At 36.6% G+C, this 17,274-nt stretch overlaps 1 protein-coding gene across 5 annotated transcripts in view; it reads right to left on the bottom strand.

Annotated features, from left to right (window-relative positions):
* Positions 1-17,274, bottom strand: part of TFEC (transcription factor EC) — a 631,163-nt gene that overhangs the window by 349,941 nt on the left and 263,948 nt on the right. For all 5 annotated transcript variants that reach the window (XM_085006038.1, XM_085006034.1, XM_085006036.1 and 2 more), the window contains one exon: positions 7,748-7,815. The gene's annotated coding sequence lies outside the window, so the exon portion shown is untranslated. The remainder of the gene's footprint in view (positions 1-7,747; positions 7,816-17,274) is intronic.

Here is a 17,274-nt window from a genome sequence, read left to right as displayed (position 1 = left end):
ATTTTATAGTAATACCTCAAAATATTTTAATATGTGCTTTTCTTTCTCACATTTCTTTGTATTTGATGCCTTCCCCACTTCAGCTAGTAAAACCTTGGCCATCATCTTAGAGAAGCCTGGAATTAAGAGAGGAATGTGAGATGAAGAGGTATTCATGTTAAATTTTTGATTTCCAAAATTAGATTTTTGAATTCCCAGTGATGTTTTTGAAACTGAGACTTTGTTTAAAGGATAAGGTTTTTCTAAATCCCCTAAACTCCAATTCTCATATAAGGATGTAGACTTAACGGACCTTGATCCTGGAGTTTTCTTAGAACTCTAGAGAGATGACAAAGTATATTATGCAAAGGATATGTTCAATATGAAGAAGGAAAAGGCAAAAAGTCTTTTGCCATGAAAGGAAGACGCACATCCCAGACGCACTACAGTTAAGCTAATGTTTGCCTGGTTCCCTCATCAGAACCAGAACAGCCGCACTGCTATCCTTGTGCCTCAGCCAAAGGGATAGAGCAAAAAAAAAATTCAAAATGTCCATGAAAATTAAATGAGAGGTTGATACTCTGCTTCTCTGTCAACAGGCCAAAGAGCTATATAGCAAGGATTGTGGAGAGAGATATTCAGCACTTGATGCCAAACCCAAGAGGGTGCCCCAATCATTCCTTAGCCTATGTATGGCATGTCAGAGACCCAAGAGCTCCTCCTGTGTGGCCAGTAAGGGGATGCACAGATGCCACAGGGACCTAGGAGGGACTCTGGTTTAGGAAAATGAGACTACATAGTATAGGAACCTTACAACTAAAGGCAACTGACAAGAACCAAGACATGAGAAGTTGGTACCAGCAAAATATTCAACAAGTTGAGGTAGAACCACACTGTGAAATGCACACCACAGAGGGCACCAACATAGAACCCTTGGGGACCAGACAAACCTCTCCATAGCAAGGAACATTAAAAAATATGGAAACAGTGGCCCCAAATCTTGCCATGTGAGGAGGGGAGAGATCTGGCTAGCAAGAGACAGCCAAAATTGGGTTCCAAATTGTTGAAAATGAGAGTATTTCCTCACATGAGTCTGAGGTATCTTTACTTGAAAAGGCTGTACTTGAAACTGAATCTTTACCTGGAATTGAATCTTGTGAGCAAGATGTAATCAGCTAAATAAAATAAGGGAAGTTACAAAATATTCTGCACATACAGGTTACAGAGAACACATTTAATTTCTACTATGCTTGTAATCAGGTATCCTCAGTGAGACAATAGAAAAGCAATAGATGTGTGTGTTTCTGTGTGTGCATGTGTTTATAGGTAGAGATTAATTTTTATCTTATTTTATGGCCATACCTGTGGCATATAAAAGTTCCCTATAGATAGAGATTAAAGACAGTATCAAAAAAGAGAATACAGATGCAATCAGATTCTTCCCTATTTCTAAGATTCTTACTTTTGTAACTGTACCCTAAACATTTTCTTCTCCTTCTGCCCTGAGAGCTTATTTCCTCTATTGTAGATTACTCTGATACAGAAGAAGAAGAACAAATAATGAATCTAGAGTTCATTCTTTAAAAAGATAAGAGAAATGAATGCTAATATGCCTCATTTCTTCAACTATCTCAAGTCATACGATCAGAGAGAAGAAAAGCTTAAAGAAAGTATCAAAATGTTTATAAAATTTATTGTGTAGTACATTCCCAAAATGAACAAAGTGGGAATAAAAATAGGGTTAAAATAAAAATTTTTAGTGAGCCAAGCCACCATAATTGCTGAAACAATGACTTAACGGTACATTAGTAGTGACAATACATTACTCTCGGTAACATGTTGGAGGAAGGGTGATGCAAGGAAAATGTAGAGTGAAGGGATAAAGCTAAGATGAAACCAGTTAAATAACATATTCATATATCATCTGGTTCATATATCAACCAGTCCCCTAAAGTCATACCATATTGGTTACCGGTGTTGGGAGATAATGCTTTACAGGCCTCTCAATTTTCTGCACATCTCGTGAGCAGTGGCACTGACTGACTTTATCTTTTCAACAATGTTTGTATAGGTAACAGCCTTGGAAGACAGAGATAAGTCTTCCTCTGGGTCACATGACACCTTTGCTTATTATCTATTATGATGAAGAAAATGTCTCTCTCCCAGAGTAAAGGTTAGGCAAATTTGAACTACTTCCCATTAAAAGAGTTCGCTAAGCTTGGAGTTTTTCAGTTTTCTGCATAAATAGCATCCACCTGGGCCTTTTCATATCAAACCCATGGAAATCTCAAGCAAGGGAGAATCAGTGTAAATATGAAGTCACTGCTGCCTGCTATGTCATAACAATGTCCTTTATCTCTGAACCAGAAATCTTAAGTCTTCCGCCAGCATCACAGAACTGTGGCAGGCTAACTCATTAAAAAGCAAGTAAAGTAACATCTCAGAGCCTTCATGGTTGGCTTCCCGTCATGGCTCAGCGTTAACAAAACTGACTAGCATCCATGAGGATGCAGGTTTGATCCCTGGCCTTGTTCAGTGGGTTAAGGATCTGATGTTGCTGTCAGCAGTGGTGTAGGTCGCAGACGAGGCTTGGATTCTGCCTTGCTGTGACAGCTACAGCTCTGACTGGACCCCCTAGCTTGGGAACCTCCATGTGCCGTGGGTGTGGCCCTAAAAAGACAGAGGAAAAAAAAATTCAGAGCCTTCATGCTTTCTGATAACCTGCTCTCTCTAGGAGAAAAACACATGCATCTCATTATGAAAGGCCTTGATCTGTACTATCCAAAAATTCTGACCAGTAGGAGGTTCCAGCATCATCTTAGTAATACATAGTGCTAAGAAAATAGTTACTAATGGAAGAAGAAAATAATAATATATTTCATTAATCACTCTCAACCTTTTCCCAAAAAATGAATGAAAAGTTCTATATTAATGGGTTATAAAACTGTTAGAATCTCTGTCATCAATACCAATTCAGAGAAAAATAAATCTAAAAGATAGTGACATTCATACTGGCATATTCGATACAGAAAAATATTGGACTATTTTTATCTCCCCTTTTCTTAAATTCATACTCTCCTGGCCCTGAATAAAAGCACTTTAGATTTTTAAATGATACTATTAATCTCACTCCAGATTTTTGAAAATAAGAGAACTATTCTGTTAATAGCAGCTATTGATTGTTCATTTTTTCAAAGACACTTGAATCTATGGAAGAAATAAGCCTCATTATTTTCACTTGTATTTGATAATGTGGATGCAATTAAAGTTACATAATTCCTGATTATACATATCTCAACAGGCTAATTGAACACCAGTGATAAAAAATTACTTCCTGATCCAAAAACATCTTTTTTGTCATTGAGATTAAAACAGTGAAGGATTTAAGCTAAATTACATTTGAATTCTTTATGGCTAGGTACCCTTTTATGAATCAATTTTACATTGTCTGTAAGGGTAAAAAAAAAATAAACTTTAGTAACAATTTAGTTCAGCACTCCAAATCCAAAGTAATTCCAAGAATTAACATATACACTAAAACCAACATACTTTTAAAAGTTTTGTAGAATGTTTCTCTTGGGTGAGGGTTTTCTATTTGAGGGTGGGTGGAGAGGGAAGAAGGAAGAGGGACTGCCTCACTACAAACTGATAACAGCTGTTAAAATTACTTTTACTGATGGCCTTTGCACTTAACTTGTTTAGAAATAAAAGAAAAAACATTTCTGTGAGTCACTACATTTTGTCCTTTCTAGCTTGGCAGGTCACCTTGTTCTAGCGGATAGAAACTTAGTCAAGTGGGAAGAACCAAAATTTGGACAAACTCATCAAGCATTCGCACAGAAGAAAGAGAGTATCTTACAACTGGAGTTGCTTTACAAATTTTTTATGTTCAATTTAAGTCAAGGGTTCTGTGTTATAAAAGCAGAGCTTCAAAGATCTAAAAACAGAAACAGAATATTCCCTGAAATTCCTGATTAGATTTGTGGTCTTCTGATAAGATTTTAACTCTAAAGGAATCACACAACTTTACAAAAAGGATGCATTAGTGGTCTGTACTCTCCTACCTATGGTTTAATCACCTCCCTCCATACATGCACATATTAAACAAATTCAAATGGTATGAAAGATAAGTTACATTTCCTATTCAACACCCTCCCACTCTCTCCGCCCCATTCCCTAACCCTTTCCTCCATCTTCATTTTGTATAGACACTAAGCATAGGAAGAAAAGGCTAATGAATGTGGAAAAGAGGTGGGTGGATAAATTTACACTGTTTTTTAAAATCTCCATTACAACCAATTTTTAATTTTAGGTCAGAAGGTGCTTTATAAGACATCAGAAAGTACTCAGATTGGCACAGAAATTAAATAAGATCATAGATTTTAAGGAAAGCTTTTGGCTTTTCTTCCTCCAACTTATTTCTCTTCACTTTTACAGTGTCTTTCAACAGCTTTTTCTGCAAGATACATTTTTAACTACTATATTGTTCAATTTGAAAAAGAGTTCAGAATAAGAAAGATTATAGATGAGGCATTCACATGGATTTCCTGTTTGGGGTGGCTCTTTCTTCCTCCGTGGTAATGTGTATTTGACATTTTTAAAAAGCTGCCCATACGTTTTAATATCATTCAATCTTCCCCTTAAGAAACCATGTTGAGTAGGGAAGGGAGACAATTTGAGTGCTGGCTCTTTCCCCACCTCAGTGACCTAAGACAAGCTTCTTAACCTCACTCAACTTTATCAATACAATGGAAGTAGTAATGCCTGACATAAATTGTCACGGAATTTTGGTGAGGCTCAAATAAAATGCATATGTTTTATATTTGAGAAATCACTATGTAATAAAGATCTTGAAGTGTTAGTAGTAAGTTATATCTGAAATAAACTCACCAGTATCCAAAGGGAAAAAAGAAAGCTCCATATCCATGAGAAAGATGATACACTGATAATTTGTCCACAAAATTATAATACAAAAGTAGTACTCTATACCTCAACTTCATTAGGGTCAAAATTATGAGGCATACTAAATCTGCAGCAATTTGGGGTCTGTTTGATTTTTGGTAATTTGTATATGCCCCTTTACAGTCATTGACAACAGGGTGATCATTTTACATTATGATGATGTGAAAAAAAAGATGATGGTCCCGCTCCCACTGCCCCCTCCATTATTACTGCCAAATAATACATTGCATAAGATAAACTGAAACATTAAACATTTCAAGGGTTTATTTGAGCAAATGTGGATTCCAATTGAGCAGGGCCAAATTGGAAATAATTAGGAGTACTCTGCCTGACAAGACCCAAGGTAACGACTTACATAGAGAAAGTGCAGAAGAAAAGAAAGAAAATTATTGATTGGCTACAACTTAAAGCCTAGTTGGCCATTTATGATTGATTGCCCTCAGTATTTTAATTTCATCACCTCAAGGCATTTACTGGCTTAGATTTTGGTTTGTATAAATAGGCCACCATGGTATTAGAGGTACTCAGGACTAATGGCCTCCTTGTTTAACTAGTCAACACATATATACAGAACAAATTCAAATAATATTAAAAGAAAAGCGACATTTTCTGTCCTACATGCTGCCACTTACGCCACCTCCCAGAGTTTCTATTTTTTGTTCTGGTGGTTTCCTCTTTGTTCTTCACTCTGACTGATACTACCGTTTTCTGATTGATCAGTTTTAGGAGGTACCTTTGAACTCCAAACAGAGGTATCAGCAAACACACTGCTCTTTACCTGTCCTTTCTCCTGAGTTTTGTTTTATGTGCACGTGCACACACACACACACACACACACACACACACACACACACACACACACTATAGCCCTTCTATAGTTTAATAATTGTTGACTGATATACTAAACCTTTACTTCTTGTTTCAACTTTAGACTCTGCAAATTGTCTTAGCACTATCTCCACCTCCACTGCTCTCTCTCTCCATCATCTATAGCGTCTTTACTTTCCAATAGCAAGAATTTTAACAGTCAGTTCTGCTGTTCTGTTGCCTCCTTTGAGAATAGTGCCTCTTAGAGTTAGGCAGTGCACAGCCCAGGTGGATTCATGTAGGCAATCCAATCATATTTACATTTTATTGTTGCATTATCTATAATCAATATTTAAAGCCTTGTCTGTAGGTGAGTCATTGAAGCTGGGAAATAACAAGCAGCATTTACAATGTCATGATTTTATCAATATTGTGTACTATAGGAGTGAATAGTATGCTCTTTCTATGTGTATTCTTTTTTTTTTTCCTTTTTTTCTTTTATAGAGCTGCACCTGAGACACATGGGGGTTCCCAGGCTAGGGGCAGAATTAGAGCTACAGCTGCTGGCCTACACCACAGCCACAGCAATGCAGGATCCAAGCCATGTCTGCAACTTACACCACAGCTCATGGCAATGTCGGATCCCTGACCCTCTGAGCGGGTCCAGGGATGGAACCCACATCCTCATGGATACTAGTCGGATTCATTTCTGCTGTGCCACAATGGGAACTCCCTATGCGTATTCTTTTAAAGTCTTTAAATATCTGAAATTGTACTAGAGTAAGTTCAGATGGGTCTTTTTCCTCATTCATCCCATTTAGCACTTTGTGGATTTTTTTCAAATTTCAAACTTATATCTTTTTTCAACACTGGATAATTTTCCTGTATTATATCCTTAATCATTTTCATTCTTCCATTTTCTCTGTTCACTCTTTCTAGAACTTTTAATAGGTTCACACTATCCTAAATTGATTTTCCGTATTTAACTTTTATATCTTTTTTGCTTTATTCTGAGATATTGCTCTGAGATATTTAACTGACTTTATCTTCTATTTACTTTCACTTTTTGTATTTGGGCATCTTTTTTTTCAATTTCCAGCATCTCTTGCTTAATTCCCTAAATCCTCATCCTCTATAACAGCCTAAGCTTATCCTATGGTTGCAACATTTAGTCTGATCTTTCTGAAGATACTAAATGCTCTGCATTTAAAATGCTGTTCACAGGGGCACACTGAAAGTTTTATGCTCAGAAGTTTGCTCCCTGGGATTCACATGATGACAAGAATTCATATCTTGAGGCAACAAAAACAAAAGTTCTTGAAAGAAAAAGCACATTGTTCTGAAAGTCTGTGAAGCCCACAATATAACTTACATGCAATTATTTTATTCCTGCTTCATAATCATAACTGATAGGTTTGTGGGATAATAGAAGTATACTTCTCATCAGTGATGGTCAAATTTTTCAAATTTGTATTTTTAATACAGGACTAGTAAAATGTTTAATGCTGAGTTGTGCCATCTATGTACTTTATAACTCAAGGGACTACTTTGACAATGTATAGCAGAACAGTATTATGGAAGGAGTTGCAATTAAACTTTTAGTGACTTTTCTTTGGCATCTGACTTGGGATCAAACCTGACATATGTAAATGTCCTAGAATCAACAATCTAGACAAGTTTGTAGAGTCCATAGTAAGTAAAGACACAACTTATTAATTCCTTTCGCCCTCACTCAACCACAGCTTTCTTGCCAAACTCATCACTGAGGTCTCCTGCACAGGAATGTGTATTCCAGAGTACCTGCCACTCATTGCAGACACACCAGTCTCTGTTTAGCCTGCAAGGGCAGCATCTCTGCTCCTTTCCAGGCAAAGCTTATATCTTGCAAGAAAAGGGGTAAACCATTTACATCACGCCAAAGGAAGCTTAGGAGCTAGCATCATAATTAACATTACTGATCATTGGACATACAATGGTAATTCTATGAAAAGATACTCACATCCAGAAGGGCCAGGCAAGAGAAGATACTCTGGGATAACAAGGTATCAGTACTGCACTGGTCTTGTGCTGTAATACAAGAAGGAAATTGAGTCTGATTATGCTCAATCAAACATTGGTAAAATTCTCTTCCCTAATATTCTCTCCCTAGACTTTGCCAAAGAGGTCAATGTTACCAGGTCTTCCTTAGGAGTACTGCAAGTGAACAGGGCAAAAGGGCTCCTTCTTAGAGAAGGAAATTTGGGTAGGAAATGTAAAAACCCATGAATCACATTCTATAGAGAAATCAAGGCCCAGTTATAAGATTGGGGTGGCTTGATTTCCAGAAGTTGTTAACAAATGTTTTAAAATGTTTCAGAGGCAATTGGCAGGAAAGATGGCATGATTTCTTAAGAACATAGTAATTGAGCTTGGACTATCCCCTTGGTTTCACTGATCATATTGAAGAACTCCAGAAACTACTTCCCAGGAATTCTCCAACTAGTCATCACAAATATGGTTCTAAAGCCCAAGGCAAACCTTAGCAACCCTAACGATACTACAAAGAGTACACTGAAAAAGCACCTTTCTATAATGCCGGCAATTATCAGCTCCTTGCTATTCTGGACTCCTTGCAAGCTTGACTCAGTCCAAATTTATCACATACCAATTTCAGAGTTACCACGGAAAAAAACTAAAACAATTATCACCCAAGTGGCATTCTAAATTGTCACAAAATCAGAATTAACTATTAAATCTTAAATTTTCCTAATTATATGAAACCTTGTTTTCAAACAATCAAGGGACAGCACTGGATTTTGTAGATGTATTAGACTATGTAATTACAAAATCTTGCAGAAACAACCACTAACTATTTAATGAAATCAGTTACAGGAATGGGGGAAAATAGAAAGTGTAAAATCAAAAATGTTCATGTCTCTTTCTAAAGTTACTGATATAACTGATATTCATCCTACTCAAGACAACATGACTATAATCTATAGCTACTGTACTCCTAAGCCCAAGCAGGAATTTTAAGCTATTTAACAGCTCTTGAGTTTTCACCACGTTTTTAGTTATGAGGATAATAACTTTTTTACCTAAAGGAGTAACATTTTCTATGGTACTGACATCAGTAAAAATTAAGTCTGGCATCTGGAAAGCATAGTAGTTCTTTTTTTAATAATGATTTTTATTTTTTCATTATAGTTCGCTTATAGTGTTCTGTCAATTTCTACTGTACAGCAAAGTGACCCAGTCACACACACACACACACACACACACACACACACACACACACACACACATACATATACACATACATTCTTTTTCTCACATTATCCTCCTCATGCTCCATCATAAATGACTAGATACATTTCTCTGTAGTTCTCGATGTCAGGTGTCTGGGCTATACCCACCAAAAATTAAACCAGAATGTGTAGGTAGCTGAGTGGAAAGAAAACTAAAATGATAAAAAAAAGGGATATTTGGCAGAGAAAAAGGAAGAGTATAAAAGTAGATATTCCTGAGAGAGTCAAACGGGTACTATAAAACCCTGAGAACTGGAGAGAGAGGGAGCCATCTAGGCTTCTGACAGGTTCCACTGCAAACCCTACAAGACCTATTACTTGGATGCCATAGGTTTACAATACATTCTCCTTAACTTGGTTGAGTGAGTCTCTGCTCCTTGCAATTAAAAAAAAAAAAATGCTCCTTTTTCCTCTTCATATTCTGGATCCCATTTTGATTTCCACCAATTTGTTTTTTTTTAATTACTCAATGAATTTTATTGCATTTATAGTTGTAGAACGATAATCAGAAACCAATTTTATAGCAGTTCCATCCCAAACCCTCAGTGCCCCCAACCCTCCAACCCATCTCATTTGAAAACCATAAGTTTTTCAAAGTCTGTAAGTCTGTATCTATTCTGCAAAGAAGTTCATTGTGTCCTTTTTTCAGATTCCATATGTAAGTGATGGCATTTGGTTTTGGTGTCTTATTGTCTGACTGACTTCACTTAGCATGATAGTTTCTAGGTCCATCCATGTTGCTGCAAATGCCATTATTTCTTTCTTTTTAATGGCTGAGTAATATTCCATTGTGTATATGTATCACATCTTCTTGATCCACTCCTTTGTCAATGGACATTTAGGTTGTTTCCATGTCTTGGCTATTGTATATAGTGCTGCAATGAACACTGGAGTACATGTGTCTTTTCGAATCATGGTTTTCTCTGGATAGATGCTCAGGAGTGGGATTGCTGGATCAAGTGGTAAGTCTATTTTTAGTTTTCTGAGGAATCTCCATACTGTTTTCCACAGTGGTGTCACCAATTTACATTCCCACCAACAGTGTAATAGGGTTCCTTTTCTCCACATCCTCTCCAGCACTTATTGTTTGTAGACTTTTTGATGATGGCCATTCGGGCTAGTGTAAGGTGGTACCTCATAGTGGTTTTGATTTGCATTTCTCTAATAATTAGTGATGTTGAACATCTTTTCATGTGTTTTTTTGGCCATCTGTGTGTCTTCTTTGGAGAATTGTCTGTTTCGATCTTCTGCCAATTTTTTGGTGAGGTTGTTTGTTTTTTTGGTATTGAGCGGTAGGAGGTGTTTTTAAATTTTGGAGATTAATCCCTTGTCAGTCAATTCATTTGCAAATATTTTCTCCCATTCCGTGGGTTGTCTTTTCATTTTGTTTAAGGTTTTTTTTGCTGTACAGAACCTTTTAAGTATAATTAAGCCCCATTTGTTTACTTTTGTTTTTATCGTCATTATTCTCGGAGGTAGATCTGAGATATTGCTGTCATTTATGTCAGAGAGTGTTTGGCCTAGATTTTCCTCTAAGAGTTTTATAGTGTTTGGTCTTATATCTTGGTCTTTAATCCATTTTGACTTTATTTTTGTGTATGGTGCTAGGAAGTGTTCTAATTTCATTCTTTTACGTGTGGCTGTCCAGTTTTCCCAGCACCACTTATTGAACAAGCTGTGCTTTCTTCATATATTCTTGCCTCCTTTGTCATAGATTAGTTGGCTGTAGGCACGTGGGTTTAGTTCTGTGCGGGGAGCCGAGAAAATACAAGAAGCTGAGGAAGGGAACTTGCCTGAACAGTGCAATTCCGAGGGCAAGCTCATAATCAGGAAAAGGGGCCTGTCTGAACGGTACAATTCTGAGGGCAGGCTCCTAAACAAGGGGATGCCTGCCTGCACGGCATAATTCTGAGAACAGGCCCCAGAAGACAATAAGGCTCACCTGCTGACACAGGTGGAAAACTAAACTTCCCAGAAAATAATTTCCATTTTGTGTTGCTGAGTAGGGATTGTTCCATGGATGACTTAGTCTTTTCTGTTTTTCACTTGCTACTCACTGAGTTTTCCTCAGTCTTTCCTGATTATTTGCTTATTATTCCTATTTCCCATTCTTATTTTCCTGTGGTGATTTGTGATTTCACAAAATCACAACAATCATATAATAAGAATTTCATCCTGAAGGACTTTCTGCTATTCATATCCAAGTTAATTAAAACAGAGTGTTTATCTACAAACTAGTTATACAGTAAACTTTAGAGTTAGGATTTTAATGAGGCCTATAGAGGTTAGACATATATTATTCTTGATCAAAAGAAACCCAGCTGTGAGTCTTGTCCTTGATTTTAGAAACTTTTAGTGGTAGCTGGCTAAGTTGATTTGTATTTTCTCATACTGTCTTCCTGCCAAGGATGCTTTAAAGATAGACACTAGTCTAAAGACAAGATTTTTTGCATTTGTGCCTTCTTCAGCTTGTGGGAATTGGCTGGCCATGAGATGGTTTGTGCTGGGTCTCCTCTTTCCCACATGATATGCTGCACCTGTTTGTCCTTGAACTGTACTCATTAAATTTAGTTAAGTTGAAGATTTTAGAATGTAATGTATTGCTACTGTACCATGTGATCAAAAAACAAAGCCTAATAGTTAACCAATGTACTTTTAACACTATGATGTAATCTGTAGTGAAAAACTGTCTATATAATCAACCACTGTTGCCAATAAAGTTTGAGCAGTCCAGCACCCTGAAAGAAGGGACAAAGAGGTTGTCTCCGTAATTGTACATTCACTGACGCCACATCCCTCTCCTATCAGGAAAAAGCATACGCTCCCTGGCCGCCGGAGCTGGCCTCTGGCAGTTCTGGGCTTTCTATTCTGTTCCACCGATCTATATTTCTGTCTTTGTGCCAGTGCCATATGGTTTTGATGACTGTAGCTTTGTAGTATAGTCTGAGGCCACAGAGCCTGATTCCTCCAGCTCCTTTTCTTTTTCAGGACAGCTTTGGCTGTTCTTGGTCTTTCATGCTTCCAAACAAACTTTAAAATATTTTGTTTGACTTCTATGAAAAATGTCCTTGGTAATTTGATAGGAATTGCACTGAATCTGTAGATTGCCTTGGGTAGTATTGTCATTTTGATAATATTGATTTTTCCAATCCAAGAGCATGGTATGTCTTTCCATCTGTTTGTGTCATCTTTGATTTCTTTCATCAGTGTCTTATAGTTTTCAGAGTATAGGTCTTTTGTCTCTTTAGTAGGTTTATTCCTAAGTATTTTATTCTTTTTGATGCAATGGTAAACAGGATTGCTTCCCTAATTTCTCTTTCTGATCTTTTGTTGTTAGTATGTAAAAATGCAGTCAATTTCTGTGTATTAATTTTGTATCCTGCAACTTTGCCAAATTCGTGGATGAGCTCTAACAGTTTTCTGGTAGAGTCTTTAGGATTCTCTAGGTATAGTATCATGTCATATGCAAATAGTGATAGTTTTACTTCTTCCTTTCCAATTTGGATTCCTTTTATTTCTTTTTGTTCTCTGATTGCCATGGCTAGGACTTCCAAAACTATGTTGACTAATAGTGGTGAGAGTAGACATTCTTTTCTTGTTCCTGATCTCATTGGGAATTCTTTCAGCTTTTCACCATTGAGTATAATATTAACTCTGGGTTTGTCATATATGACCTTTATTGTTTTGAGGTAGGTTCCCTCTATGCCCACTTTCTGAAGGGTTTTTATTAGAAATGGGTGTTGGATTTTGTCAAAGGCTTTTTCTGCATCTATTGAGAGGATCATATGGTTTTTATTCATCAGTTTGTCAATGTGGTGTATCACACTGATTGATTTTCAGATATTGAAGAATCCTTGCACTCCCACTTGATCATGATGTACAATTCCTTTGATGTATTGTTGAATTCAGTTTGCTAGTATTTTGTTTAAGATTTTTGCATCTATGTTCATCAGTGAAATTGGCCTGTAATTTTCTTTTTTTGTGGCATCTTTTTCTGGTTTTGGTATCAGGGGGATGGTGGCCTCAGAGAATGAGTTTGGGAATGTTCCTTTCTCTGTAATTTTTTGGAATAGTTTCAGAAGCCTAGGTGTTAGCTCCTCTCTAAATGTTTGATAGAATTTTCCTGTGAAGCTGAAGTGGAAAATAAAAGAGAAAAGAGGTTGAAAAGAAATGAAGAGACTCTCAGAGAACTCTAGGACAACGTTAAACACACCAACATCCATATTATAGGGGTGCCAGAAGGAGAAGTGAGAGAGAAAGGGACAGAAAAAATATTCGAAGAGAAAATAGCCAAAAACTTCCTAACATGGGAAAAGAACCACTCACTCAAATCCAGGAAGCACAATGAGTACCACATTAAATAAACCCAAGGAGGAACACCCTGAAACACATATTAATCAAACTGATCAAAATTAAAGACAAAGAGAAAATATTGAAAGCAGCTAAGGAAAAGAAACAAATAACATACAAGGGAACCCTGATAAGGTTATCTGCAGATTTTTCAGCAGAAACTCTGTAAGCCAGAAGGGAGTGGCATGATATACTTAATGTGATGAAAGGAAAAAACCAACCAAGATTACTTTACCCAGCAAGGCTCTCATTCAGATTTGAAAGAGAAATCAAAATCTTTTCAGATAAGCAAAAGCTAAGAGAAGTCAGCACCACTAAACCAGCTTTACAATACTAAAGGAATTTCTCTAGGCAGAAAAGGCTGCAACCAGAAACAAAAATACCGCAAATGACAAGGCTCACCAGTAAAGGCATATACACAGTAAAGACAGAAAATCATCCACGCACAATTATGCTACCAAAATCAGAAATTGTGAGAGGAAGAGGGTACTAATGCAGAACACTGGAGATACACTTGCAATTAAGAGACCAACAACTTAAAACAACCTCGTAAATATATATAGACTCCTATATCAAAACTTCAGGGCAACTGCAAACCAAAAATCTACAATTGATACATACACAAATAAGAAAAATCAACTTAAATACGGCACTAAAGGTAGTCATCAATCCCAAGAAGAGAGAACAAGAGAAGAAGGGAAGAAAAAAGAGTAACAAAACTAAATTCAAAACAATTAATAAAATGGCAATAAGAACATACATACTAATAATTACCTTAAACGTTAATGGACTAAACGCCCCGACCAAAAGACATAGACTGGATGAATGGATACAAAAACAAGACCCATATATATATATATATATGCTGTCTTCAAGAGACCCACTTCACTTCTAAGGACACATACGAATTGAAAGTGAGAGGATAGAAGAAAATATGCCATGCAAACAGGAATCAAAAGAAAGCTAGAGTAGCAATACTCATATCAGACAAAATAGATCTTAAAATGAAGAACATTTTGAGAGACAAGGAAGGACATTACATAATGATCAAAGGACCAATCCAAGAAGAAGATATAACAATTGTAATTATATACACACTCATCATAGGATCACCTCAATATATAAGGCAACTGCTAACAACCTTAAAAGGAGAAATTGACAATAACACAATGATAGTGGGGGACTTTAACAGCCCATTTCCATCAATGGACAGATCAACCAGACAAAAAATCAATAAGGAAACACAGGTCCTGAAGGAAGCATTAGACCAGATGGACTTCATGGATATTTATAGGACATTCCATCCAAAAGCAACAGAATACACATTCTTCTCAAGTGCACACGGAACATTCTCTAAGATTGATCACATCCTGAGCTACAAATCAAGCCTTGGTAACATTAAGAAAATTGAAATCATATAAAGCATCTTTTCCGACCACAACACTATATGACTGGAAATCAACAACAAGAAAAAAACTGCAAAAAACACAAACACGTGGAGACTCAACAACATGCTACTAAACAACCAATGGATCACTGAAGAAATCAAAGAGGAAATTAAAAAATATCTAGAAGCAAATGACAACAAAGATACAACACTCCAAAATTCGTGAGATTCAGCAAAAGCAGTTCTAAGATGGAAGTTTATAACAATACAAGCCTACCTCAGGAAACAAGAAAAACCTCAAATAAACAACCTAACTTTACATCTAAGGAAGCCAGAGAGAGAAGAACAGACAAGACCTAAAGTTAGTAGAAGGAAAGAAATCATAATGATCAGAGCAGAAATCAATGAAAAAGAAAAGAACTATAGAAAAGATCAATGAAAGTAAAAGCTGGTTCTTTGAAAAGATCAACAAAAATGATAAACCCTTAGCCAGACTTATCAAGAAAAAAAGAGGGGACTCAAATCAATAAAATTAGAAATGAAAAAGAAGTTACAATGGACATCACAGAAACACACAAAGGATCATAAGAGACTACTATATGCAACTACATGCCAATAAAACAGAAAGCCTAGAAGAAATGGACAAATTCTTAGAAAAGTACAATCTTCCAAGACTAAACCAAGATGAAATAGAAAAGATGAATGGACCAATCACAAGTACTGAAATTGAAATTGTGAGTAAAAAACTTCCAACAAACAAAAGTCCAGGCAGGACCAGATGGCTTCACAGGTGAATTTTATGATTCCCACCCTATTTGTGAACCCAGCACATCCTTACCTTGTTTCATAAAAATAGTAAGACCAATAAGAGTTCAGATAAATGGGAAACTACATGATGCTAACATAGTCTCAGGACTATGGAAACTGAACTGGGACCTAGAAGATGGAAGAGAGAAGAGAGATCACTCCAAGTGAGAGAAAAAGCAAGCACAATGTCACAGAGGCAGCAATGTTCCAAAGGTGAGTGGGGCCTAAATTAAAGGATAGGGGCATTGGAAAATTAATTTAGTGGGAACGAACCCAATTAAAAGTCAGAAATATTAATTCTGCATGTAACAAGTCCTGATGCCCAGCACTTTTAAATAAATGCTTTCTACACTCTCAAATATATCCCATTCTGCCTCACTACTCTAGGGGAAACACACTAATAATAACAAACAACCAAAAAGTAATAAACAAAAGAAAGGTATTAATAGAAAGGAACAATGTTTGCCAGTTTCTGTTAAAAATGGTTTATTTTCTACACATCAATGAAAGCTTATGGCCTGTTTTATTCTCTGTATACTTTGGCAGAAGTCAGTTATTTTGAGACTATGTTTTACCTCTGTTATCAAAGTAATTCTTTTATTTAAAATATTTTTAAATTAGTTACATCATTATATACATGACTAGCATAAGGGTCATAGTCTATAATCATTATTAATGAATAATCTATTAATCATTATTGATTAATAGTTAATTAACTATTAACAATAGTTAATCAACTTTATTATTAACTATAGTTGAAAAGCATTTTGGATAATATTAGTTAAATGCTATGAATTTGGCAGTGGTATTTACCTTCAATCAGAAATAATGAGACTAGGGTTCTAGGTATTAAGAGATTGTTTCAAGACTTTTCCATCAATGACGTAGGCCCGGAATCAAGGTGTGAAGCCACAGGCAAGGCTGGCAATAAGCCAATATGCTTCAGAGTACCGCCCCAGTTTAAGCTATACCAATGGCCATAAGAGCAACTCTTGCCAACTCATTTCCAGCGATCTTCTCACTCGAACATCTACATTCAGCATATTCTATACATACTAAATATGTCCTTAAGTTAAAGATGGCCCAAGCTGGAGTTCCCATCGTGGCTCAGTGATTAACAAACCCGACTAGTAGCCTTGAGACGTGGGTTGGATCCTTGGCCTTGCTCAGTAGGTTAAGGATCTGGGGTTGCTGTGAGCTGTAGCGTAGGTCGCAGACAAGGCTCAGATCTGATGTTGCTGCGCCTGTGGCATACGCCAGCAGCTACAGCTCAAATTTGACCCTTAGCCTGGGAACCTCTATATGCCATGGGTGCGGCCCAAAAAAGACAAAAGACAAAAAAACAAAACAAAACAAAAAAAAAAAACAAAAAAACAGCCCAGGCTGGATGGACTCTTGAAATTAGTTCATATTTTACTAATGAAAGTAAGATGGTTGGGATTAAGGGGAACACTAAATTTGCTTTAAAAAATACTTTTTTTTTTCTTCCAGCTAATATCTCCATTGCTTAACTCAAATGACTTTTAAAAGTCTTGAATTCTTTTCCCTTAGAATGCAGGCAGGAGAAGCCTGTGCAAAGCCAGCCTACTCCATACGTCAAGCAGTGTTTGTATGTATTTCAGCGTATCCAAGCAAGGCCTTTTTAACTTTCCATCATACGGACAGAGCTGTACTTTCCTGAATGGCAGCCAGGAA

This window comes from Sus scrofa, chromosome 18 (assembly GCF_054392235.1).
Source record: "Sus scrofa isolate SSC_HxYL_T2T_F1_AM1 chromosome 18, Sscrofa_HxYL_maternal_Yorkshire_Landrace_v2.0, whole genome shotgun sequence".
NCBI lineage: Eukaryota > Metazoa > Chordata > Mammalia > Artiodactyla > Suidae > Sus > Sus scrofa.
This window is presented reverse-complemented; position numbering and strand designations above follow the sequence as displayed.